The 25,263-nt window shown below is 37.7% G+C and overlaps 1 long non-coding RNA gene and 1 other non-coding gene across 2 annotated transcripts in view; both read left to right on the top strand.

The window, feature by feature from the left end:
• LOC123000941 (uncharacterized) overlaps positions 1–21,021 on the top strand; it is a 38,971-nt gene extending 17,950 nt beyond the window's left edge. Inside the window, exon 3 of the long non-coding RNA XR_006409355.3 lies at positions 1,147–21,021. This is a non-coding gene — a long non-coding RNA (uncharacterized LOC123000941). The remainder of the gene's footprint in view (positions 1–1,146) is intronic.
• LOC113254170 (U6 spliceosomal RNA) lies at positions 19,747–19,848 on the top strand. Its single transcript, XR_003315697.2, has one exon. It is a non-coding gene; the product is annotated as a U6 spliceosomal RNA (small nuclear RNA).
• Positions 21,022–25,263: the final 4,242 nt, after the last annotated feature.

Here is a 25,263-nt window from a genome sequence, read left to right as displayed (position 1 = left end):
GCAAAGGAGGGATAATGAGGATGTCCCAAGTTAGCAAAGATACACAAATATTTTCCAAAGGGCATAACTTTTATATAAATCAATTAATTAACAGAGTGTGTACCCATAATTCATTGGTTCTTTCTTTTCCTTATAATAAATTCACAATCTCCTATCAATAAGGGAAATCCCAATGATTTTGAAAAATTAATAATTTTTGTAAGTTTGCCAACGGCAGGTCTTGGACTTCTCAGCCTCCATAACTGCATGAGCCAATTCCTTATGATAAATCTGTCTCTACCGTTATGTGGATACGGATAGATTTGGTGGATATACATTTATTGGTTCCATTTCTCTGGAGATCTCAGACTAATACACTAGGTAACGAATACACTCCTTCTTTCATAAAATGCTTGGTTAGGGAGAGCTTCAACTGTCATACGTTTACATCTGCCTCAGTCTTTTAACTGCTGTATGATATCCCTTGTTCTATGGTATATTTAGCCATTTCCTTTTTGGTAGGTACCTAAGTTCTTCCTGTTTCTGTGTTCTATTCTCAGAATAATTGCAAGCATCATTTTGGCAAAGTAGGTTGCTTCCATTATGGATTGAGAATTGCTGACCCAGTCCTGGCCGTAGGGTAAAACACACATGAGAGGAAAATGGAAGTATCTTCCACAGTGAGGATTTGTTCCTCCTGTATCACAGACGTTAGGACGATAGCTCCCATTCTTATGGTTTGTGACCTTATTTTGCCAAGTAAGGACATTTTTTAAAAAGCAAAACAAAACAAAGAATTTCTGTTACCATTATCATTTTCAAAAGCAGGCTATTTTAGGGGTGCTGGGGTGGGCTCAGCCGGTTGAGCATCTGGCTCTTGATTTTGGCTCAGGTCATGAGATCTCAGGGTCATGAGAATGAACCCTGAGTCGGGCTCCATGCTCAGCACAAAGTCTGCTTGAGACTCTCTCTCCCTCTGCCCCTCTTCCCCCCTCTAAAATAAATAAATAAATCTTTAAAAATGAACAAACAAACAAACAAACAAAAACCCAGGCTGTTTTAACATAAAAGCATAGTGACAACTTCAGTTTGATAGATGGTCAAACTGAATAAATTCAATTTTAGTCAAAATTCGCTGCAATCTCTTTATTCTCTCTTTGTGGTCAGCAGGTGAATACGTTCTCACTCACCTGTTTTGGTCTCCATATCCATCAGAAGCAACTGCCTTAGTATTATTCTGACTTCTAAATTAACAAAGAATTTGGAAGATAAGTGAGAGAGTTCCTGCCTCTGACAAAGGGTGGGAGCGCAACCTAAGAAAAGATGGTTAAGGATGTTTCCTTGGACTGTGACCAAGTTGGAGAGAACTCACACCTGCGTTCTTGAGGTCTCAACCAAAAGGAGAATGAATGGAAAAATGAACATGAGGTTGCCCGAAGAGATTGAAACCCATTGGGAAAACGCTGTGACCCAGTATGCTCTGCAATGGTACCACAATTATAGATACCAGAACAAATTATTTAGAGAATAACATCTGATTCTATTATGTCATCTTTACACCGCTTTCTTTAACACGTTTCCCTTCTATACCATGAAAACATTGTGAGAATATAAAGTTCACGTGAAGTGAAAAATTGGTGATTGTCTTTTGAAATAAAATAGCCACTTTTAGTGGTCATAGCAGCCGTTCTATTTTCAAACACAAGGAGAAGAGTGAGGAATGCTGGCCCAGCAAAAAAGTGAGTGTGAGCAATAAAAGGATGGAGAAGCACTTTCTGTGGTTAGAAAGGCCCTGGAGATGGGGCACCTGGCTGGCTCAGTTGGTAGACCATGCAGTTCTTGATCTTGGGGTTGTGAGTTTGACCCCCGCGTTGGGCATAGGGATTACTTAAATATAAAATCTTTTTTTTTTTTTAAAGATTTTTAAATTTATTTATTGGACAGAGAGAGAGACACAGCGAGAGAGGGAACACCAGCAGGGGGAGTGGGAGAGGAAGAAGCAGGCTTCCCGCTGAGCAGGGAGCCCAATGTGGGGCTCGATACCAGGACCCTGGGATCACACCCTGGGCCGAAAGCAGATGTTTAATGACTGAGCCACCCAGACGCCCCTTAAAAATAAAATCTTAAAACAACAACAATAACAACAAACAAAAGACAGGCCCTGGAGCATCCTAAGCCAGGAGCATCAGTTCGGCCAGCACTGAAGTTCTCCCCCTATAATCACACTTGAGGCAGCGAGGTCTAGAATGAGCTAAAGATCTGTGACTTAGGGTCAATTCTGCCACTCTCAGGGAAAAACCTTGCACCAACCAATGGTCTTGCTGGTCCTTCATTTACTCTATAAAATTGGGGTAAGAAATTGCCTTGTGTGACAAGAGGATAAGTTTAAAGACCTGTGAAAATTAGAAAGTATTATACAAACAAATCGTAATAGTTACAAAAACCAGAAAGGTGAGGTGGGATTTGGGATGGGCCAAAGCTAGGTCACATGGGAACTTTGTGCAAAGTAGAAAAAGAACTTCTTTTGGTGGACACAGCACAGTGCCAGGCTCACAGCCGGGTTAGTGGAACTTGGGCTGGATTGTAGCCCTACCATGTTCCCTGGGTTGCATGTGAACTATCTGCAGAACTGCATGTGGTGAACCCAGTGGTCAGGGCCATTTGTTCTGGGCCTCAAGTTCAAGGGAGTCTCCAATTCTGACTTTCATTCAGTAGAAATACATGCAAGGGATCAGGATGAAGCTGTATCACAATGATGATTCTAAGTGATATTCATCTATTTAAATCCGAGGGGTGAGCGGTCTTTGTCTCAAGCTGCTTGCGTCTTCCTGAGACTTTTGTAGAGCCTAATTCTTTAATAACCTTAAAAAAAATCCAGTGACATTCAACTTCAATTAAGGTCATTCCTTAAGTAACTGCATCAGCAATATTTAGATGTAGGACAAAGAAAATAATTGCACGTAGACTCATAACCAAAATGTGGTCTTCACCCTTGGACAGCATTTCATTTTGCCTTGTTTGAAACCAGCCTCGAAACTGGACTCAGTACTTTGTTTCATCTGCCTTCTACCCTCCCCATTAATGGCTCATTTTATCTGTTACGTTGGCCTCCTTTTCTTCTGTTAAACACATCAAATTCACCCAAGGGATAAAAAAATACTGATTTAAAGGGACACATGCACCCCAATGTTTTTAGCAGCATTATCAATAGTAGCCAAATTATAGAAAGAGCCCAAATGTCCATCAGCTGATGAATGGATAAAGAAGATGTTTACACACACACACACACACACACACACACACACACACACACTGAACTACTACTCGGCCGTCAGAAAGAATGAACTCTTGCCATTTGTGGCGATGTGGATGGAGCTAGAGTGTATTATGCCAAGCGAAGTAAGTCAGTCAGAGAAAAATACCATATGATTTCACTCATATGTGGAATTTAAGAAACAAAACAGATGAACCTAAGGAAAGGGGAAAAAAGAGAGAGAAGCAAACCATAAAAGACTCTTAACTATAGAGGACAAACTGAAGGTTGATGGAAGGTGGACGGAGAATGGGCGAAATGGGTGATGGGTATTAGGAGAGCACTTTTGATGAGCCCTGGGTGTTTTATGCAAGTGATGAAGCATTAACTTCTACACCTGAAATCAATTTTACCATACGTTAACTAACTAGAATTTAAATAAACACTTGAAATAAACACACATATACCAAGTTCATCTTACCTCTGGACATTTGCACTTGCTGTTCCCTATGCCTAGAATGTTTTTCTCCTGGAGTTCTGCATGGCTCCGTTCTTTCAGCTCAAGTGACTTCTCTCATCAGAGAGGCATCTGAAATAATTATGCAGCTTCTAAGCTGCACTTTTTTTTTAAATTTAGCATTTTAACATCTCTGAACCTGAGATGCCTTTAACAATTGCTAGTGTCTTACGGCTGTGATGAGCCAGGCAGCAGGCATGGCTTACTTGTCATTGCTCATGTGTACAGGTGCAGATTTGGATGTTATTCTTGGTGGGCCTACTGGACATTGGCCTCTTCTTCACAATTTAGTCAACCAATCAGGGACACTAGATACCTACATATCTAAGAGAGAAACTCAAATGATATCCTAAAGATCAGGAAGATTTTTTTTCTAAAGATTTTATGTTTTAGGTTCACAGCAAAATTGAAAGGAAAGTACAGAGACTTCCCGTACACTCCCTGCCCCCACAGGTGCACAGCCTTCCCCATTACCAACATCCTTACCATCATGGCACGTTTGCAGGAAGATTCTTCGTGTTTGAAAATGGTGAAGCAAAGCCAACTTTCCTCACCAAAAATGAGAAAACACAATTCAGTCTCTGGAGGGCTTCTCCTATGACAGAAGCCCACCTCAGGCATGTGTGTCACTGCATTTTTATACAATGTAAATTCATGCATATATTTTAAACTTCAAATTTATTTTAGAAAGTTATGTGCCACAAGTATTTATGAGTAATATGCATCTTTCCCAAGAAGACTATCAAGAATATGACAGAAGAATTGAGATATTTATCTTCAAAATATTTGCTCTCCAAAGGTTGAGAGAATTTATTGTTCTGTTCGTCTTAAAAATGAAAACCTAGTAAAACAATAAATTGAAAAAACTCAGTGACAGCTGACAGTAAATATTTTCTAGGATCTGCAACTTGTATTCTTCTGAAAATGAATCTTTTGGTGTTTCAAACTCTCTCGCTATTCACTAACCAAAGCTATTTCGAATAGCTCATCTTTCTCAAGTGGAGCGTGTAGCTTAGTTTGTAAAGTATTTGCTTCCAAAATATGTATTTCACTTGGTCTATTTGGCTTATATTAAGTTCAGCAGCTAACCTCTCCATGTCCATTTAAACAAACTATTTCGGAAGCTCACACTGCTATCACATTTTCAGTTTACTGGAGAGTCTAAATTTCCTTCTGAAAAAAGTAACAGGAACAGTGCTCCGCAAACATATGCTTTTTAAAACTCAGAATTCAGTTTGGGTTTTTGTTTTATGTTGTTTTCATTGCTTCTAACCTCCTAGGCAGCAATTGTATGTCTCACAGTCTTGATTTTGTTTCAGAAAATAATGTTGAAGATGGAGTAGAAAAGATCTCCTAGTTCTTTTTCATTCTTCTAGGTTTTGAACCAGTTTTTCTTACTCCTGACTTCTCATAAGCAGATGTCATGTGTGAAATATCCATGTCTAGTGCTGATGAAAATAGAAGTATGGATTCCATACCTGCTTTGTCTGTTTGGCTCCCTGTTTTCCAAGAACCGACTCTTCTTTCCACTTGCCCTGCCCCTCTTCTTTCTCATCGTCAGGCTCCATCCATGCCAAAATTTGATAACAGTGGGAACACTCCTGTTCTCACAACTTGTCTCCACTCTCTTGGCCCTCGTCATGCACTCAGAGCACCTGAATCAAAGCTGGGCCAATCACAGTCCCTCTGAGGGCAGTTGGAGGGTAGACTAGAAATTCTAGGCTTATTTTGCCTCATTTTTTGAACAGAGGAGATGGAGACTCAGATATCAATGGATACTTTCCACCTTGTGAACCAGGAAGTAGGCCAAACCAGTGTGTAGTAAGAGAGGAGGGAAAAAGAAGATACAGAGATTGAAGCAGATTGGGGCTGGGGGGGGGGGGGCGGGGGGACGTGCAGCACATTTGGCTGTTGTCCTACCCTTGGGCCATTTGAATCAGCTCTGCTTTTTATAATAAATTATCTTTTTAAAATGTCAGCTGGTTAGAAATGGTTCCTATTACTTATAAGAGAAATGTTAACCAGTACGGTACTTTCTACATGAAACTTTGGGAAATTTCTCTTATTTCTTAATTATTTTTATTAGACAGATGTTGTAATAGCCACAAAAGGACTTTCCTCAGAAAATTTTTCTTCCTTTTTTCAATCTCATATTTACATGTTTAATCTTTCTTCTTTCCTTGATAGAATCAATATTAAATGTCTCTCTGTAAGGGGAATGCAGAGGGTTGCAGGCAAATCTGAAAAGGCTGGAATGACATGGTCCACATACATCCTCTAAGTAGAGCTCCCTTCAGGGACAAAACTCCTCAAAGAAACATCTGGGGATAGAATCCATTTTTAGCAGGACACAGCAAAGGCCAAAGAAAAAGAACATCCAGCTTAATAATGGGATGGAGGTAGGAAGGAACGGTCAAATTTCAAAATGTAAGCTTGCCATATTCTTGCCAATTTTTCATTATAAAAAACATTGAGGGGCACCTGAGTGACTCAGTTGGTTAGGTGTCTGCCTTTGGCTCAGGTCATGATCCCTGTCCTGGGATCAAGCCCCATGTCAGGCTCCCCGCTCAGCTGTGAGGCTGCTTCTCCCTCTCCGTCTCTCCTCCCCCCTGTTCATGTGCTTGTTCTCTCTCTCTCTCATAAATAAATAAATAAAATAAAAAACACTGAAACAAGAGAACTCTAGAACTATAATGTTCCAATATAAACTTATCGAGGTTTAGATAGGAAGTTTCACTCTAAAGAGTTATCCAAAACAACATCATTTTTTAAAAGCTTAAGAAAACTAACATAATAATTGAGAAGCAGAAAAGATGGAGATTAAATTCCATCAAAGTTCAGGAAAGTGAGAATAATATACGTATAGATGATGAAAACTTCCCCAAAAGACATTCTCATAAAGCAGATTAAAAATGATAATGCAATATCTCAAATCAACACAAAGAAAATAACATAACAAATGGAAGAACAAATAAATTTTAATTGAGGTGCTAGAACTCAGAAAAGAATTAAAATTATTAAGAAATGAACAAAATGAAAAGGTAACCTACTGAATGGGAGAGGATATTTGCAGATGACATATCCAATAAGGGGTTAATATCCAAGCTATACAAAGAACTGAGACAACATCATTAACATAAAAAATATCTGGTTAAGAAAATGGGCAGAGGGCCTGAATGGTCATTTTTCTAGAGAAGACATACAGAGGGTGAATAGACACATGAAAAAATGCTCATCACTAATCATCAGGGAAATGTAATTCAAACCACAATGAGATATTACCTCACACCAGTCAGAATGGCTAATATCAAAAAGACAAGAACTAACAAGTATTGGCAAGGATGTGGAGAAAAAGGAACCCTTGTGCACTGTTGGTGGGAATGTAAATTGGTGCAGCTACTGTGGAAAACAGTGTGGAATTTCCTCAAAAAGTTAAAAAGAAATACCACATAGCCAAGTAATTTCACTTCTGGGTATTTACTGAAAGAAAACAAAACACTAATTCAAAAGGATATATGCACTCGTATGTTTATTGACACATTATTTACAATAGCCAGATACAAAAGATTTGGAAACAATGTAAGTGTCCACTGATAGATCAATGAATAAAGATGTGGTATGTGTATACAATGGAATATTACTCAGCCATAGAAAAGAATGAAATCTTTCCATTAGCAACAACATGGATGGACCTAGAGTATATTATTCTAAGTGAAATAAGTCACACAAAGACAAATATCACATGATTTTACTTGTATGTGAAATCTAAAAAATAAATGAACAAGCAAAAAAAACCAAAACAGAAACAGACAAATACAGAGAACAAACTGGTGATTGCTGTAGGAGAGAGAGAGAGAGAACAAAATGGGTGAAGGGTATTAAGAGGGACAAACTTCCAGTTATAAAATAAATAAGGAATGAAAAGTATAGTGTAAGCAATATAGTCACTAATACTGAAATAACTGTGTCGTGACAAATGATTAACTACCCTTAATGTGGTGAGCATTGCATAATATATAGGCTTGTCTAATCACTGTGTTGTACACCTGAAACTAATAAAACATTTTATGTCAGTTAAGCATCTGCCTTCAGCTTGGGTCATGATCCTAAGGTCCTGGGATCAAGCCTTGCTTTGGGCTCTCTGCTCAGCGGGAAGTCTGTTTCTCCCTCTGCCTGCAGCTTCCCCTGCTCGTGCTCTCTCTCTCTGTCAAATAAATAAATAAAATCTTTAAAATCTAAAAATAAATAAATAGAATTACTCAATGTAATAAATAGAATTCTGCCATTAAGGTGACTTAGGTCTAACAAATTATGTTCTGGGTGACCTTTAGTCCAAAATTTCAAATTCCTTAGAAGATATGATTGGCTCAGCTTAGGCCGATTATCAGTCCCAGAATCAACGATCTATTTGGGGAGGACAAGTTTATGTATTATAGATATGATTGGTGAATGGTCAACCTTGTATATCCAGGGAAGTTTCCAAAGAAACACAAAGTATTGTAAGCTCCACTATGCCCACCAACCCATTTCATACATCTGAAGCTTTCATTCTCCCACACAAAATTGCAGCCATCCTTTTCCAGCAGAAGATGATAAAACTTGTGTCGCTTTATCCATCTAGAGGAAATGCCATAGGAAACATATACCTGTAAGCCAAGGATTTCCTAGAACATTCTTACTCCAGTTCTGTCAAAATATCCTTATATATTCTATAGCCCATGAATTAGCTGGGAAAATTTATCTTTTGTTAAACGCTTATTCAGACTGGTAAAAAGAATCGTTTTCATTAACTTTAACGAGAGCATTGCTTACTTCAGTGGCTCCTGGGTGGCTCAGTCTGTTAAGCATCTGCCTTCAGCTCCTGTCACAATCCCAGGGTCCTGGGATTTTTAACCCCCTCCCCTTCTGGGCTCTGTGCTCAGCTGGGAGTCTCCTTGTTCCTCTCCCTCTGCCCCTCCCCTCTGCTCATTCAGGCGTGCGCTCTCTCTCTCCCTCTCAAGTAAATAAAATCTTTTTTTAAAAAAAGTATTGCTTACTCTAAATCCATATTTATTTTTACTTGAAGTCTACTGCTGGCTGTCACTCATTAACCAATTCTCTACTCATTTATTTATTCCTAAATGGTACTAATTAGATATATATTAACTAACAGGAATATGTTTTTAATTTTAGAAGTAATGCTTTCACTGAAATGCTTTCTTTAGATCTGCTTTTCAAATAATCCAACATTTTTCTTCTATTTTGTTAATTTGCACAAAATAGGTTAAACTGTACTCTTAAAAACCACAATTACGTTAAGTGTTATCCAAATGGAGTCAGGATGTAATATCCCAAATTAAATATTTTATTCAACTAAGATTAGTTCCTTTTTTGCAAATGATGATTTGCTGTTCTAATTTTGTCAAATGCATGATTACCAACTATCATTTTCAGACATTAAATGCAATTGCATGTGGGATGCCTGTCTGCCTCACTTGGTGGAACATGCAACTCTTGATCTCAAGGTCAGGAGTTCGAGCCCCATGTTGAGGATGGAGACTGCTTGGAAAAAAAAACAAAAAGGAAACAAAGTTGTGTGTGCCCTCTCTCTCACTCTCTCTCTGTATATATATATAGGAATAGCACTTCTCAGAAATAAAATCTGTAAAGATTTAAAAATCAGAATATAATTGATGCTGTACCCTTTCTCATTCTACTAATGAGTATTTTTCATCCATATATCCCTAGCTGTATAGTTTCTAAGCTCTGTCTAATTCAATAAGAGATGAATAGCTAATAAATGTTTTATTTTTATATTGATTATTTTCACCAAAATTTTTTTGTATGTATGTTGGTTTGATCATTTGTGTTTACATAATAATTGTAAGGTTAATTCAATGTAGGAGACATTTTTTTAACCTTAGAATCTTGTGTTCCAGAGAATCTAAAAACATTAATTTCAGTGTATATGTGTATTTTTGTGACACAGAGTAGGAAAGAATGGTCAATATAAGACACTCAAGCATAAAAATATAATACACGAGGATAAAATTTTGTGAGGGGAGTAGAATACAAATATGAATTCAAGGAGGAAAAACATGATATAGAACTTTTGACTGTTAAAAAAGAACTTGTTCAAAACTGATGGCTGCCAGAGGGGAAGTGGGCGGGATGGGGGGGGATGGGTGAAATAGGCGAAGGGGATTAAGAGTACGGTTATCATCATGAGCACTGGAAAGTGTTGAATTGTTGAATTGTTGAATCACTATATTGTACACTTGAAGCTAATATAACACTGTATGTTAACTACACGAATTAAAAAGAGAAATTGTTCATATATTTTTAATGGATGCTAGTAGCTTTCAAATTGTTGTACTGTAAAGTTTTTATTGAATTTATTTAAAAGCATGATGCATTTTATTTTTAAAAAATGTAAATACATATAATATGCCACAAATTATAACCACTTAAACTTATGCTGAAAAATTTTAGGTTACTTAAAATCATGCAAAAATATTTTTTTAAAATTATTTTGAAGAATTACGGCAAAGAAGTTTAAAGGCTACTGCTATCAACAGCAACAGGGGAAAAGAGGAAAGAAATTCAAGATTCTGCTAAATTATGCAATTCTGGAAAGGAAGAAGGGCAAAGGGCAATTATTCAATCTTCTGGCACTATTTTCACATGCCAGGCAGGAGTCTGAAGTCTGAAGAAGAAGTGAAAGCTATTACCTTCCCTTCAGAGGCAAGATCCAGAAATCGAGTCCGTCACTTCTTTCTATCCACTAACCCTTAGTTCGTAGTCATAGACAGTCGCAAGGGAGGCTGGACAATGTAATTATTATTCTGATGGTCAGTTGCCCAACCAAGAAAATACAGTATAAGCCTTGTTCTCATTTTCATAAATGGTCATGCAGCTTTAGCTTGGTGTTAATGAGTTCCCTCCTTTATCCATGCTACTGTTCTTTATGGCTAGAGTACATGGTAAGAACCCCAGGAGCATTATATGACTGCTTTACATTTTTTTGCCATTAAATAAATTTTTGTTTAGGGCAATATTGACAAAGAAACATGTTGGTATAAGAGGTTCAATAAGTGAACAGATGTTACTGCTGGCAGAGGAATGATGGATAGGGGAAGCCTATTCAAATGCACATTTAAGCATTTATTCTTGTTATAATCTACATGATGAAAGGGGTCATATAAAATCAGCCTGACAGGGTGTGGCAGGGTTGGCCTCTGGGAGGGAAGATCCCTTATTGAGTTCATGTATATGCCGTCCCTGCAAAAACTATTGGTATTAGATAATTATCTAATAGACAGATAGTTTTTGTCTGTTTGATCATTGAGGACACACCCAGCAGGTTGAGGAAAAAGGATAAGTGACATCCACACAGAAAAAGTACTCCTATGTATATCGTTATTAAGAGCCTTTTTCTAACCCCATGGCCTTGCATGATGAGTTAAATGGGATATGTATTAGTTAGTGATCTGTTTGCTTTTAGTAAGATCCAAATTAACGGTAAGATAGTAAGATAGATGTTTAAGTCTCCCATAATAGTTTAAACATCAGTAGTCTGGGGTTTCTATGGTATTGGAAATCCAGGTTCATTCTAATTACTCTGTCATCTCTAGAATATCACTTGCATGCTTATGGTGTTTCATAGTCATCATTACATTCACATGTCAGGCAGAAGTCTGAAGTCTGAAGAAGGGAGAGTGAAAGCTAACTCCCTTCCCTTTAGAGGCAAGATCCAGAAGTCGAGTCCATCACTTCCTTCTTCTATCCAATAAACCCTAGCTCATACTTGTAGAAAGCTGGAAAATTCAGTTCCTCAGTTATTTCAAGGGCTTACTCATCACCTGCAGTCATGGCTACTCTATTAAACAGCATAGACATAAAAAAATTGCATCCCTGTAGAAAGTAACATTGAACAGTGCTGCCTTGCGTCAAACTACAGTTTATAGGAAGTATGAAAGCTAGAAGAACAAATTAAATGATGCCATGAGGAAACAACCAGCAAAATTCTAAATTCTGGGGCATTCTATAAGATAAATGACCCAGTTTTATCAATTAAATGATATTTTAAAAGGGTTTTAAGAGACAAATGTGATTAGTAATTTTGAATCTTGATTGGAATAACTAATTATAAAAAAGACAATTTTGAGATAAGAAAATATGAGTATATACTGTATATTACATGCTATTAAGGAAATATTGCTTATTTTTAAAGATATAACAATGGCATAGTGGTATGTTAAAAGAATATTTTTCAGTTACAAAGGCATACTAAAATGTCTGGGATTTACTTTAAAAATATTTAAGCAAAAAGCAAAATAATAGAGAGGGATAGGTGAAATGAGATTGGAAACATTTTAATAATTTCTAGTTATATGACAAGTACATGAGAATTCATAATAAGTGATACTCATAATAAAAATTAGAAAAAGAAATAAAGGTGGCAACTACTAATATGTCCAAGCTGACTATTGCTATACAGGAATAAAGCCTTGAGTTGCCAAATCTCTACATTTTTCAAAGAACTGAAAACTCCAGATTTTTTAAAAATAAAATCTCTTGATTTCATAAAACAAAAACAATGTGGCCAAACAAAATACATCAGTGGGCTGGAATTTGTCCTTGGCCATCTGTTTCTTCTCTAGGAATAACTTGTTTTGTTAATGAGCTGTTTCCCCCCAAATTTAGAGTGTGTTCAAGCTTTTGAATAACTTGTAGAAACCAGTGGTTAATGATTCCATGTCTGGGGACTCAGAGATGAGTGACACATTGCTACTATGCAAATGGAGTCTGAGTCTTGTCAGGGGAAGGGCATGTAGCCAAAGACTTAGATCACAATATAAGTGTATGCAGAGAGGAACAGGCAGAGATGCAGTATTAGTCCTGCCATGGTGTTATGAGCTGAATTGTGTTCCCCCAACACACACAAATTCATATTTTGAACTTCTAACCCCCAGTACCTCAGAATGTGACTTTATTTGGAGATAGGGACTTTAAAGAGTTAATTAAGTTGAAATCGAGTCATTAAAGTGGGCTGTAATCCAATATGACTGATGTCCTTATCAGAATAGATTAGGAAGAGAGCCAGGGAAAATGGCAAAGTAGAAAGATCCTGAATTCGCATCTTCCCACAGACACATTGAGGCAGCAACGATGTGTAATGCAACTCACTCTAAAAATGACCCAAGACTGGCAGAACAGACCATCCACAGCTAAAGACATAGAGAAAGCTACATCAAGAAGGGTAGGAGAGGCAGGGATGCTGTTGCCAACCAAACCCCTGGTGTGGCAACCCACAAGTGGGAGGAATATCACAGGCACAGAGGAGAGAGGGGATCAAGTCTCACATTGGGCACCCCCAGCCCTGAGAAACTGCAATAGGAAGATGAGCTCCCAGAATGTCTGGCTTTGGAAATCAGCAGGGCTTAACTTTAGAAGAACAAGATGGCTATAACTCTGCTCTTAAAGAGCCAGTGCACTGTATCCAAGAATGGGTTTGAGACCTAGCATAGAAGCAGCAATTTGACAAAAGCTGGGGATGTACTGTATGGTGACTAATATAACAAAATAAAAATTATTAAATAAATAAAATTTTAAAAAGCAGCAATTTGAAAAACACCTGGGATATATGGGAAAGATTTATTGAATAATTTTAGGACATGTGCTAGAGGGGCAGGGATTTGCAGAAGCTTTCTCTGGGAACGGAAGGGCTAGTGGATACCAATTTTCTTGTCTTCCTTCAGCCTTTCTAATCAAACACCTGTGGGAGGCAATTCTGCCATTCTCCATTTACCCTGCTAACACCACTTGCCCCACCCCAGCTTTCTCCTTCAGACCTTCCCCACCCAACCTGCCTGCTATGGCAGGTGTCCGAAGTGCCTCCTACATTGCCACACCTAGCAAGCACTATCAGCTGGGGCTGATGTCCTCCCAGAGTGACTGCCACAGCCCGTGGAGCCCCAGTGGAGACTTGCACCTGTCCAGAGTGACTCCTGCCCATGGAGAGGGGAACTAGCCTCACCAACCCACACCCTTGCAGTAGCCATAGCTGCAATAGCCTTTCAGCCAGCAGTGTAGGGGTAGGGGTAAGACCTGGCCACGAGTGTGCACAAGTCAGTTCTAGGCAGTTATTGCTAACAGCCAGGCTAGGGGCAGCCCCACCCACCAGCGTGCCCACAGCAGTTGCAGCCCACCCACGATAGGAGGGCTCACACAGCCCACACTGGGGACACCAGGTTCTGGTGACCAGGGAGGATTGCACTAGTGGGCACCATGGGACTTCTACACAACCCACTGCTTTCAAGGAGATGTAGCTGACTTACCTGATCTATAGAAACAAACAAAGAGAAAAAATGAAGAGATAGAGGAATATGTTCCAAATGAAAGAACAAGACAAAATCCCAGAAAAAGAGCTCAATGAAATAATGCAATCTACCTGATAGAGAGTTCAAAGTAATGGTCATAAAGACACTCAACTGACTTGAGAGAAGAGTGGACAAACTCAATGAAAACTTCAACGAAGAAATAAAAAAGATTTTAAAAAAAGAACCAGTCAGAGCTGAAGGAAACAATAAGTGAGACGAAAAACACACTAGAGTGAATAATAGATTAGAGGATGCAGAAGAAAAGATCAACAATCTGGAAGACAGGGTAGTTGAAAGCAACCAATCTGAACAGCAAAAAGAAATGAAAAGAAGTAAAAAATGAGGCTAGATTAGGGTGGAACAACATCAGGCATGCTAACATTTGCATTTTAGGGGTCCCAGAAGGAGAAGACAGAGAGAAGGGGCAAAAAATTTATCCGAAGAAGTAATAGCTGAAAACTTCCTAACCTGGGGAAGGAAATAGACATCTAGGTAGTAAAGGCAATAGTTCGATCACTTATAATGCTAGTATGAAGGTTAGAAGACAGACGTAGTAAAATCAATTATATCTACCAAAATTACTGAAGAGATATATAAAATAAAAATGTAAAATATGGCATCAAATACATAAAATGTGGAGGAGGGAAAATTTAGTACACATAGAATGTGTTCAAACTCAAGCAGCTATCAACTTAATACAGACTGCTATGTACACAGAATGTTATATATGAGCCTCCTGGTAACCAAAACCCAAAAACCTATAAGACACACACATACACACACACACACACACACACACACACACACACACACACACACACTAAAGAGAAAGGAATCCCAGCATAATACTAAAGAAAGTCCTCAAACCTCAAGGAAAGAGAGTAAGAGAAGAAGCAACAGAGAACTACAAAAGCAATCAGAAAACAATTAACAAAATGGCAATGAGTACATACCTATCAAAAATTACCTTAAATATAAATGGACTAAGTGCTCCAATCAAAAGAAATAGGGTGAGTTGAGTGAATTAAAATACGAGACTTATCTATATGCTGCTTACAAGAGACTCACTTTAGACCTAAAGAAACAATACAGACTAAAAGTGAAGGAATAGAAAAAGATATTTCATGCAAATGGAAGCAAAACAAAACCAAAAACTGAGGTAGCAATACTCATATCAGACAAAATAGACTAAATGAAGACTGTAACAAGGAACAAAGAAGGGCACTACATAATGATAAAGAGAATGATCTAAAAAGAGTATATAATAATTGTAAATATCTGTGTACCCAGCACAGGATCACCTAAATATATAAAGCAAATACTAACAGACATATAGGGAGAAAATGAGAGTAGTAATAATAGTAGGGGACTTTAATAACCCACTTGCATCAATGGCTAGATCACCTAGACAGAAAATCAACAAGAAACAGTGGCTTTGAACAACACATTAGACCAGATGGAATTAATAAATAATACTGAACATTTCATCCAAACAGCATAATACAAATTCTTTTCAAGGCACATAGAACATTTTCCAGGATAGATCATATATTAGGCTACAAAACAAGTCTCAACAAATTAAAGAAGTTTGAAATCATATTAAGCATCTTTTCCAACTACAATATCATGAAACCAGAAATCAATTACAAGGAAAAAAAACTGGAAAAAATACAAACACATGAAGGCTAAACAGCATGCTACTCAACAACCAGTGCATCAAAAAAAACAAAGAAATAAAAAATTACATGGAGACAAATGAAAATGGGAACACAACAGTTCAGTATCTTTGAGACATGACAAAAACAGTTTTATGAGGGAAGTTTATAGCAATACAGACCTACTTCAAGAAACAAGAAAAATCTCAAATAAGCACTCCAACCTTACACCTAAAGGATCTGGAAAAAGAATAACAAGCAAAGCCCAAAGTTGGTAGAAGGAAAGAAATAATAAAAATCAGAACAGAAATTTAAAAAATGAGACTAAAAGAAAAAAAAATAGAAAAGATCAATGAAATTAAGAGCTTGTTCTTTAAAAAAATAAATAAAATCGATAATCCTTTAGCCAGAGTCATCAAGAAAAAAAAAAAAAGAGCAAGGACTCAAATAAATAAAATAAAAAATGAAAGAGAAGGGTCACCTGGGTAGCTCAGTTGGTTAAGCGTCTAACTCTTGGTTTCTGCTTGGGTCATGATCTCAGGGTCATGAGATCGAGCCCTGCATGGGGCTCTGCTCTTAGCACAGGGTCTGCTTGAGATTCTGTCCCTCTCTCTCCCCCTCTACCGCCCCCCTCACTTTTGCTGTCTCTAAAATAAATAAATAAAATCCTTTAAAGAATAAAAAATAAATGAAAGAGAAGAAGTTACAACTGACACCAGAGACATACAAAAGATTATGAAACTACTACGAAAAATTATATGACAACGAATTGGACAACGTAGAAGAAATTGATAAATTCTTAGAAACATACAATCTTCTGAGACTGAATCAGGATGTAATAGAACAGACTGATTATTAGTAATGAAATTGAATCAGTAATTAAAAAAAACAAAACTCCCAACAAAATAATCCAAGACCAGATGGCTCCACAAGTGAATTCTACCAAGCATCTATTTTTATTTTTATTTTTGATTTAAATTTAATTGATAAATATATAACATATTACTGATTTCAGAGGTGGGGGTGAGTGATTCATCAATCTTATATAATACCCGGTGCTCATTACATCACATGTCCTCCTTGATGTCCATGACCAAGTTACTCCATCCCCCACCACTTTCCCCTCCAGCAAACCTCAGTTTGTTTCCTAGGATTAAGAGTCTCTTACAGTCTGTCTCCCTCTCTGATTTTGTCTTGTTCTATTTTTTCCTGTCTTCCCCTATGATCCTCTGTTTTGTTTCTTAAATTCCACATATGAGTGAGATCATATGATAATTTTCTTTCTCTGATTGACTTATTTCGTTAGCATAATACCCTCTAGTTCCATTCACGTCATTACAAATGACAAGATTTCATTTTTTCACTGCTGAGTAGTATTCCACAGTATATATAGACCACATCTTCTTTATCTATTCATCTGTTGATGGAAATCTGGGCTCTTTCCATAGTTTGGCTATTGTGGGCATTGCTACTATAAACATTATGGTGCAGGTGTCCCTCCAGAGCACTACATTTGTATCTTTGGGGTAAATCCCTAGTAGTGAAATTGCTGTGTTATAAGGTAGCTCTACTTTCAACTTTTTGAGGAACCTCCACACTGTTTTCCAGAGTGGCTGTACCAGCTTGCATTCCCACCAACAGTGTAGGAGGGTTCCCCTATCTCCACATCCTCACCAACACTTGTCATTCCTGAATGGTTAATTTTAGTCATTCTGACTGGTGTGAGGTGGTATCTCATTGTGGTTTTGATTTGTATTTCCCTGATGCCGATGTTGAGCACTTTTTCATGTGTCTGTTGGACATTCGGATGTCTTCTTTGGAGAAATGTCTGTTCGTGTCTTCTGCCCGTTTCTTGACTGGATTTTTTTGTTCTTTGGGTATTTAGTTTGATAAGCTCTTTATAGATTTTGGATACTAGCCCTTTATCTGATAAGACATTCGCAAATATCTTCTCCCATTCTGTCAGTTGTCTTTTAGTTTTGTCGACTGTTTCCTTTGCTGTGCAAAAGCTTTTTATCTTGACGACGTCTCAATATTTCATTTTTGCCTTTGTTTCCCTTGCCTTTGGAGATGTGTCTAGTAAGAAGTTGCTGAGGACGAGATCACAGCTTTTGCTGCCTGTGTTCTTCTCTAGGATTTGATGGATTTCTGTCTCACATTGAGGTCTTTCATCCATTTTGAGTCTATTTTTGTGGATGGTGTAAGGAAATGGTCCAGTTCTATTCTTCTGCTTGTGGCTGTCCAATTTTTCCAACACCATTTGTTGAAGAGGTTGTCCTTTTTCCATTGGATATTCTTTCCTGCTATTCTTTCCTCCAACTAATCTTTGTTGAAGATTAGTTGACCATAGAGTTGAGGGTCCATTTCTTGGTTCTCTATTCTGTTCCATTGATCTATTTGTCTGTTTTTGTGCCATCATTACCTTATTGTCTTGATGATTACAGCTTTGTAATAGAGCTTGATGTCCAGGATTGTGATGCCACCAGCTTTGGTTTTCTTTTTTCTGCTAAACATTTTAAAGAAGAGTTAATTTCTATCCTTCTCAAACTACTCCAAAAAAAAAAAAAAAGAGGAAGGAATGCTTGTAAATTCCTTCTAGGAGCCCACTAGTACTCTGATACCAAAACCGGATAAAGACAAAAAAATATGGATCAATATCCCTGATGGACAGAGATGCAAAAATCCTCGACAAAATATTGGCAACCTGAATTCAACAATACATTAAGAGGATCATTCACCACGATCAAGCAGGATTTATTCCAGGGATGCAAGGATGGTTCAATATCCACAAATCAATCAACATGAGACACCGCATGAGTAAAATGAAGGATAAAAATCATACAATCATCTTAACAGATGCAGAAAAAGCATTTAAATAAATTCAATATCATCCATGAAAGAAAGCTCTCCACAAAGTAGGTAAGTGTACCTTGACATAATAAAGGTCATATATGACAAACCCACAGTTAACATCATACCTCATTGTGAAAAGCTGAAAGCTTTTCCTCTAAGATCAGGAACAAGACAAAGATGCCTGCTCTCACCACTTTTATTCAACATAGTACTGGAAGTCCTAGCCACAGCAATCAGACAAGAAAAAGAAATAAATCATCCACATTGGTAAGGAAAAAGTAAAACCATCACTATTAGCAGATGATATGAAAACCCTAAAGACGCCACCAAAAAACTATTAGAACTAGTTAATGAATTCAGTAAAGTGGCAGGATACAAAATCAATATACAGAAATCTGTTGCATTTCTATGCCCTAATTACAAAGTAGCAGAAAGAGAAATTAAGAAACCAACCCCCTATACAATTGCATCAGAAAGAATAACATATCTAGTAATAAATTTAAACAAAGAAGTGAAAGACCTGTACTCTGAAAACTGTAAGACAGTGATGAAAGAAATTGAAGAGGACACAAATAAATGGAAAGAGATATCATCTTGGTAGAATTAATATTGTTGGAGGAGCCTGGGTGGCTCAGTCTGTTAAGCATCCAACTCTTGATTTCAGTTCAGGCCATGATGTCAGAGTTATGACTGCATCAGGCTCTGTGCTGGGTGTGGAGCCTGCTTATGATTCTCTTTCTCCCTCTCCTTTTGCCCTTCCCCCACCTCTCTAAAAAAAAAGAAAAAAACCCAAATTCAAATGGATTAAAGCCCTAAATGTAAGACCTGAGACCATAAAACTAAATGAGAACATAGGCAGTAAAGACTTGGACATTGGTGTTCATAATATTTTTCTGGATATGTCTCCTCAGGCAAGGGAAACAAAAGCAAAAATAAACAGTTGGGACTACATCAGACTAAAGAGCTTTTGCACAATGAAGGAAACGATCAAAAAAAGGAAAAGGCAACCTACTGAATGGGAGAAGATATCTGATAAGGGGTTAATAAACAAAATATATAAAGAACTCATAAAATCCAACACAGACCAAAACCCCCCCACAAATAATCCAATTAGAAAATGGGCAGAGGGTGCTCACTTTGGCAGCACATATGCTAAAATTAGAACAATAGAAGATTAGCATGCCCCTGTGCAAGGATAACATGCAAATTCATGAAGCATTCCATATTTTATAAAACGTGGGCAATAAAAATTGTTACCAAAAAAAAAGAAAATGATCAGAAGACCTGAATAGACATTTTCCCAAAGATATACAGATAGCCAACAGATACATGGAAAGATGTTCAACATCACTAATCATCAGGGAAATGCAAATCAAAACCATAATAAGATATCACCTTACACCTGTCAGAGTCACTAGTATCAAAACCGACAAGAAATAACAAGCATTGGCGAGAACGTGGAGAGAAAGGAACCGTCATGCACTATTGGTGGGAATGTAAATTGGTGCAGCCACTGTGGAAAATATTATGGCTTTTTCTCAAAAAATTAAAAAGAGGAATACCATACAACCCAGTAATTCTACTGGGTATTTACCGAAGAAGACAAAAGCACTAATTCAAAAAGATATTTGCATCCCTATATTTATTGCAGCATGATTTACCATAACCAAGATTTGGAAGCAACCTAAGCATCCATCAATAGATGTATGGATAAAGAAGAAGTGGTATATATATTATCTTAATTATCATTAAAGAAATGAAATCTTGCCATTTGCAACAACATGGATGGACCTAGAACATATTATACTAAGTGAAATAAGTCAGACAAAGACAAATTCTATATGATTGCACTCATATGTGGAATCTAAAAAAAGTAAGCAAAAAGCAAACACAGACACATAAATACAGAGAACAAACTCCTGGTTGCTGAGGGGGGTGGAGGGAGAAAGGGCAAAATAGTTAAGAGGTACAAACTTCCAGTCCCAAAATAAAGAAGTCATGGGGATGGAAAGCTCATTATATAGTCAATAATATTGTAAAAATGTTGTATGTTGACATGGTAACTACACGTTTCATGGTGAGCATTTTGTAATGTGTAGAATTATCAAATCACTATGTTGAATATCTGAAAGTAATATAATTGTAATACTATATATCAATTATACTTCAATTAAAAACAAAGAAGCTGGTCGTCCAAATGACTTGTTCAAACAAACAAATTTTTTAAGAAGGAGAAGAGATCAGGATACAGACACACACACACATGACCATTTGAAGACATAGCCAGGAGAGAGCCATCTGCAAGCCAAGGAGAGAGGCCTCAGAATTAAACAAACTGTCAACTTCTTGATCGTGGGCTTCTAGTTTCTAGCCTTGTGAAAAAATAAATTTCTGTTGTTTAAACAACGGTTTTTCATATTTTGTTATGGCAGCCCTTAAAAATTATTATACACATGAGAAGACTTAATTTTGCTCAGGGAAGTCTGTGAAGGTTTCATAAAGAATTTACATAAAGGTACCTGGGGTACCTGGGTGGCTCAGTCGGTTAAGTATCCGACTCTTCGTTTTGGCCCAGGTCGTGATCTCAGGGTCATGAGATCGAGCCCTGCATCGGGCCCACGCTCAAGCATGGAGTTTGCTCTCCCACCTACCCTCCTGCCCCCTTCTCGAATATACACACACACATTCTCTCCCTCTCTAAAATAAATAAATAAAATGAAATTAAAAAAAAAGAATAGATACTGCTACTCATATATTTGCAATAAAAGTCCTGATTTCCCCCTGTCATGAGGAATTTCTTAGGTTCAAGGCATATTCTCTGCATCTCTCTAGGCAAGGCCCAATGACTTTAATTGCTTTCTATATGTTTATGGCTTTTAAATCTGTCTCTCAATTCTCATGTTTTCTCTATACCTGACCACTCTCCTGGCCATTAGACATGTTCACCTAGATGTCTCATAAACTCTAAATGAAAATATCTTCCTTTTCTGCCCACCCGCCAAACACACGCCTTCTCTTGTGCTCTCATTTACTACCCACCCATTGTCAAGTGGAGACCTCTGGGACTCAGACTATTCCTTTTGCCTCCACTTGTAATTTGTCACTAGTTCTAGCTCACCCAACTTCCTGATGATCCTGTCTTCCTTTACTGTCTAGACCTGCCTCAGTACAGGCCCTTACCATTTCCTCTCTTATTATTTGTTGGTCTTTTCGGTTTTTCTTCTCCAGATTTTCTCCAAAACCTGTGAATCTGATAATGTCATTTCTTTGTTTAAAATCCTCTGATGGTATCTCATCACCCGTAGCCCAAAATGAAAAATCCTAGACCTGTCAGACAAGGACTTTCACACAAATAAGTGGTGATTCCACGTATAAGTGCCTACTTTCCTTGGTTTCACCTTCTCACTTCTCCATGTGTACACAATATTACCACACCCAGCTACTAGCAGTTCCTCAGATAAGCCATTATTTTGCAACTCCTTTGCATATTCATGCTCTCTTTTTTCTTCCTCGTTAACCTGGGGAACTTCTGGACATTGTTAAAGACTCTGTGCAGATATCACCCCCTTTTGTGGAGCCTTTCTTACCTTTCTGCACCTTCCTAGTCACTCTGTTCTTGAAGACAGTTGATGGAGACCATCCAGTACAGTCAGCAAATAAATGTCAATGAACAGCTCTGTTTCACTTTGCTGGAAATCCATCCAAAGCACCCCTGGGAAAGGATGCTGATTCTACCAGGATGACTGGTTACAGATAAACTGGCAGCCAGTACTCTTGCTTTGCTACAAAAATCAATAGCAGAATATTCTGCTGATTCAAAATTTTTCACATGGTCTTTGAATACTTTTGATGCCTCTCCGTTCAATATAACACCTTCAGGCACATGACTAATCTACATATGTACCTGGGCCCAGATCATTGGGATACTATCATGGAAGAGTCCAGGTCCTGGTCCAGAGCCTACTGATGTTGAGCATCATCCCAAAATGCCCTGGCCTGCCCTGCCCTTCCCATCCCCACTCCACTGGAGCAGTCACTGTCATTGATCAAGAAAATCACCTGTTCCTGAGATATCACAGCTACCTTCTTTCTGAACACAGCCCCCAGTCTTGTTACTTGATGTGCTGTCGGATTCCCGCATAATCATTTCCTTTTTGTTCTGATAGTTTGCAAAACATGTTTAAGCATGGTAACTGTCACAACAGTGCTAAATTGTACATAAAAATATAGAAATTGAAATCAATTACAAGTCTTTATATTTCAACACACATAAACCTAAATGGGGTTAAACGATAAGGAGAAGTAGATGATTTCTGAAGGGTAACTGAAAAATCTGGAAGTAGGGCTAGCTTCAAGTGAGGCGGGATCAGGCTTCTGGGCTATGTCATTAAGAGCTGACTGAGTCTGTGAGGGAGATCACTGCCCTCACTGAACTGAGGAGAACAGATCACTGTGACACCAGCTACAGACTTCGGTGGTAGACAGCTGCAGGATGCCCTAAGGTGCCTCCCTGACTGGGAGACAGTCCAGGAAGCAGTAGAGACCAGCCACTCCATCTTAGACCACGAATATAGAGGACACTGTGGTTTTCCCAGGACCTACCTTGTCTCCATTTCCTGGCTGTGACCTTGTGTAGATACACACCTCACTGGTGGACCCAGAGCTTGCCTTGGAGAGAATCTGGGAAAAGGTATGAAGCTCTGAAAAATAGTATTTACCCTGAGATCATGACCTGAGCTGAAATCAAGAGTTGAACACTTAGCCACTGAGCCAACCAGCCACTCCTCAACTGATCTTTTAATGCCTATCATATTCTTTTAAAAAAAGAGAAAAAAGTAAAATATATATATATATGTATATATAACTGGTGAGATGTACATAAAAAAGACAGAATAATTTTAATTACTTCTTATCCTATGCAGATATTTTCCCTGAATATATCTTGATTTATAATGAATCAAGCTGAAATATTGGTCCAGATCACTTAATAAGCTCTAAAAGTAAAGTTTCACATATATTAACAATGCAGAACTTGTTCTTCCAACCAGTTTTGATGCAGTCAGATCAAATGGGGAGGCAAGACTTAGCTAGTAAATGTGGGCAGTGTCTCTTCCCAGCTCACGCCACCCTGGATTGTTTATTTTTTCTTTGTCATTTTAACATACATGTAATCTATCCAAATTGCTTTCCATAAATGAATTTCATAAGGAGATTATATATATGTATATATGTATATTTATTTATATACAGTTCCAAATTATATATATTTCCAATGAGGGTAGCATTTTTAATTTCTTATTCAGCAACATCTCCTTCAATTTGCACTAACATCGGATTTCTTGGCTGACTCCTTTTCTCTGCCAGAGGTGAAACCAAGTGGAAAAAACAGTCAGCATTTTCCATTTTTTGGCCCAAAATGACCAGGATCCTGCATTTTGCTCCACTCTGCATAACTAGCTACACAAATGAACGTATAAAAAATAATACTAAATTAGGTAAGAGTAGGAACATATAAAACACTGCCTTTCCTTTTATTTGATGAAGCAATCAAGCTATTCTCTAAATATTTCTCATCGTGGTAAAAAGCACCCATTATTGCGTGGGCATTGTGTTATACTTCTGGTCACATATGTACATTTAACTGCACATACAAAAGGTAATCGTTATATGGCACAATGACATGTGAAATCTATTCTTAAATGTGTTCTATTAACGTAGCCTCTGTGTTGTATGCAAGCTAAATTTCATGTTTAAAGTACTTCTTGTTTTAGCACTGACGAGTATATATTTTTTCCAGTTTAGGAAGGGGTTTCAGAATAGAAATATTTAAATAATGGTCAAATTTTACCATAGGTCAATTCTGATCTAGTATGCAGGGTCCAGTTACAATGGAAGCTGTACTTTGGCTCTCTTATTAAGGTCAGCAAAGATAGAATTCTATACATCTTAATCATATCTCCTATGACTAATTCAGTCCATAGGTTTATGCCTATGAATATTTTACATGTAGCTTCCAGTAATAGTGTTCATTCTATCAATCAATATCAAATTAACCTCAAGATTACTGAAAATCTGGAATAAAATATAAAATATTGAATCATTCATTTTTAATAGCATAGGTTATAAATGTGTATTGCTCTGGAGAAATGACTCTTGATTTTTAATGTAAAATTTATGAGATAGTTTGGAACCGTGGAGAAAGTTCTGCCTTCTTCCCTCCATGTTGGAGGGTCTGCTCAGTGGAAATAACTAGCTGCCATCATGCATAGGACGTTGGTCCACCTGTGTCTTGTATTCCTGAAGTTGCCCAGTGCCAATTCAACTTGAGGAAATTCTATTTAATGTAATATTGTCTAGCACTTCAATTTAATAAACATTTAATGAACAAAGTAAATGCAAGTTTGTATTAATAAGGTATCCTTTAGTTGCAAGGAAAGACAGTTCTAATTCAGGTTTGTTTACGTGAAAGGTAAGGGTGCAGAGAAGTCCCATAGAGCCTATGCTAACAGGACAGGCTGGCCTCACTGGAACGAGCAAGCTGCCAGACATCTTCCTTCCCCTTCCCTGACTTACACACCCTTTTCCTTTCTGTCTTCTGTTTCCTTTATTTTATTTTATTTTTTCCTTCCACTGCATGGCATTTTG

Source organism: Ursus arctos, unplaced genomic scaffold, assembly GCF_023065955.2.
Source record: "Ursus arctos isolate Adak ecotype North America unplaced genomic scaffold, UrsArc2.0 scaffold_20, whole genome shotgun sequence".
In the NCBI taxonomy this organism is placed as follows: domain Eukaryota; kingdom Metazoa; phylum Chordata; class Mammalia; order Carnivora; family Ursidae; genus Ursus; species Ursus arctos.
The sequence above is the reverse complement of the archived record's forward strand: the minus strand, read 5'-3'. Positions and strand labels throughout refer to the sequence as shown.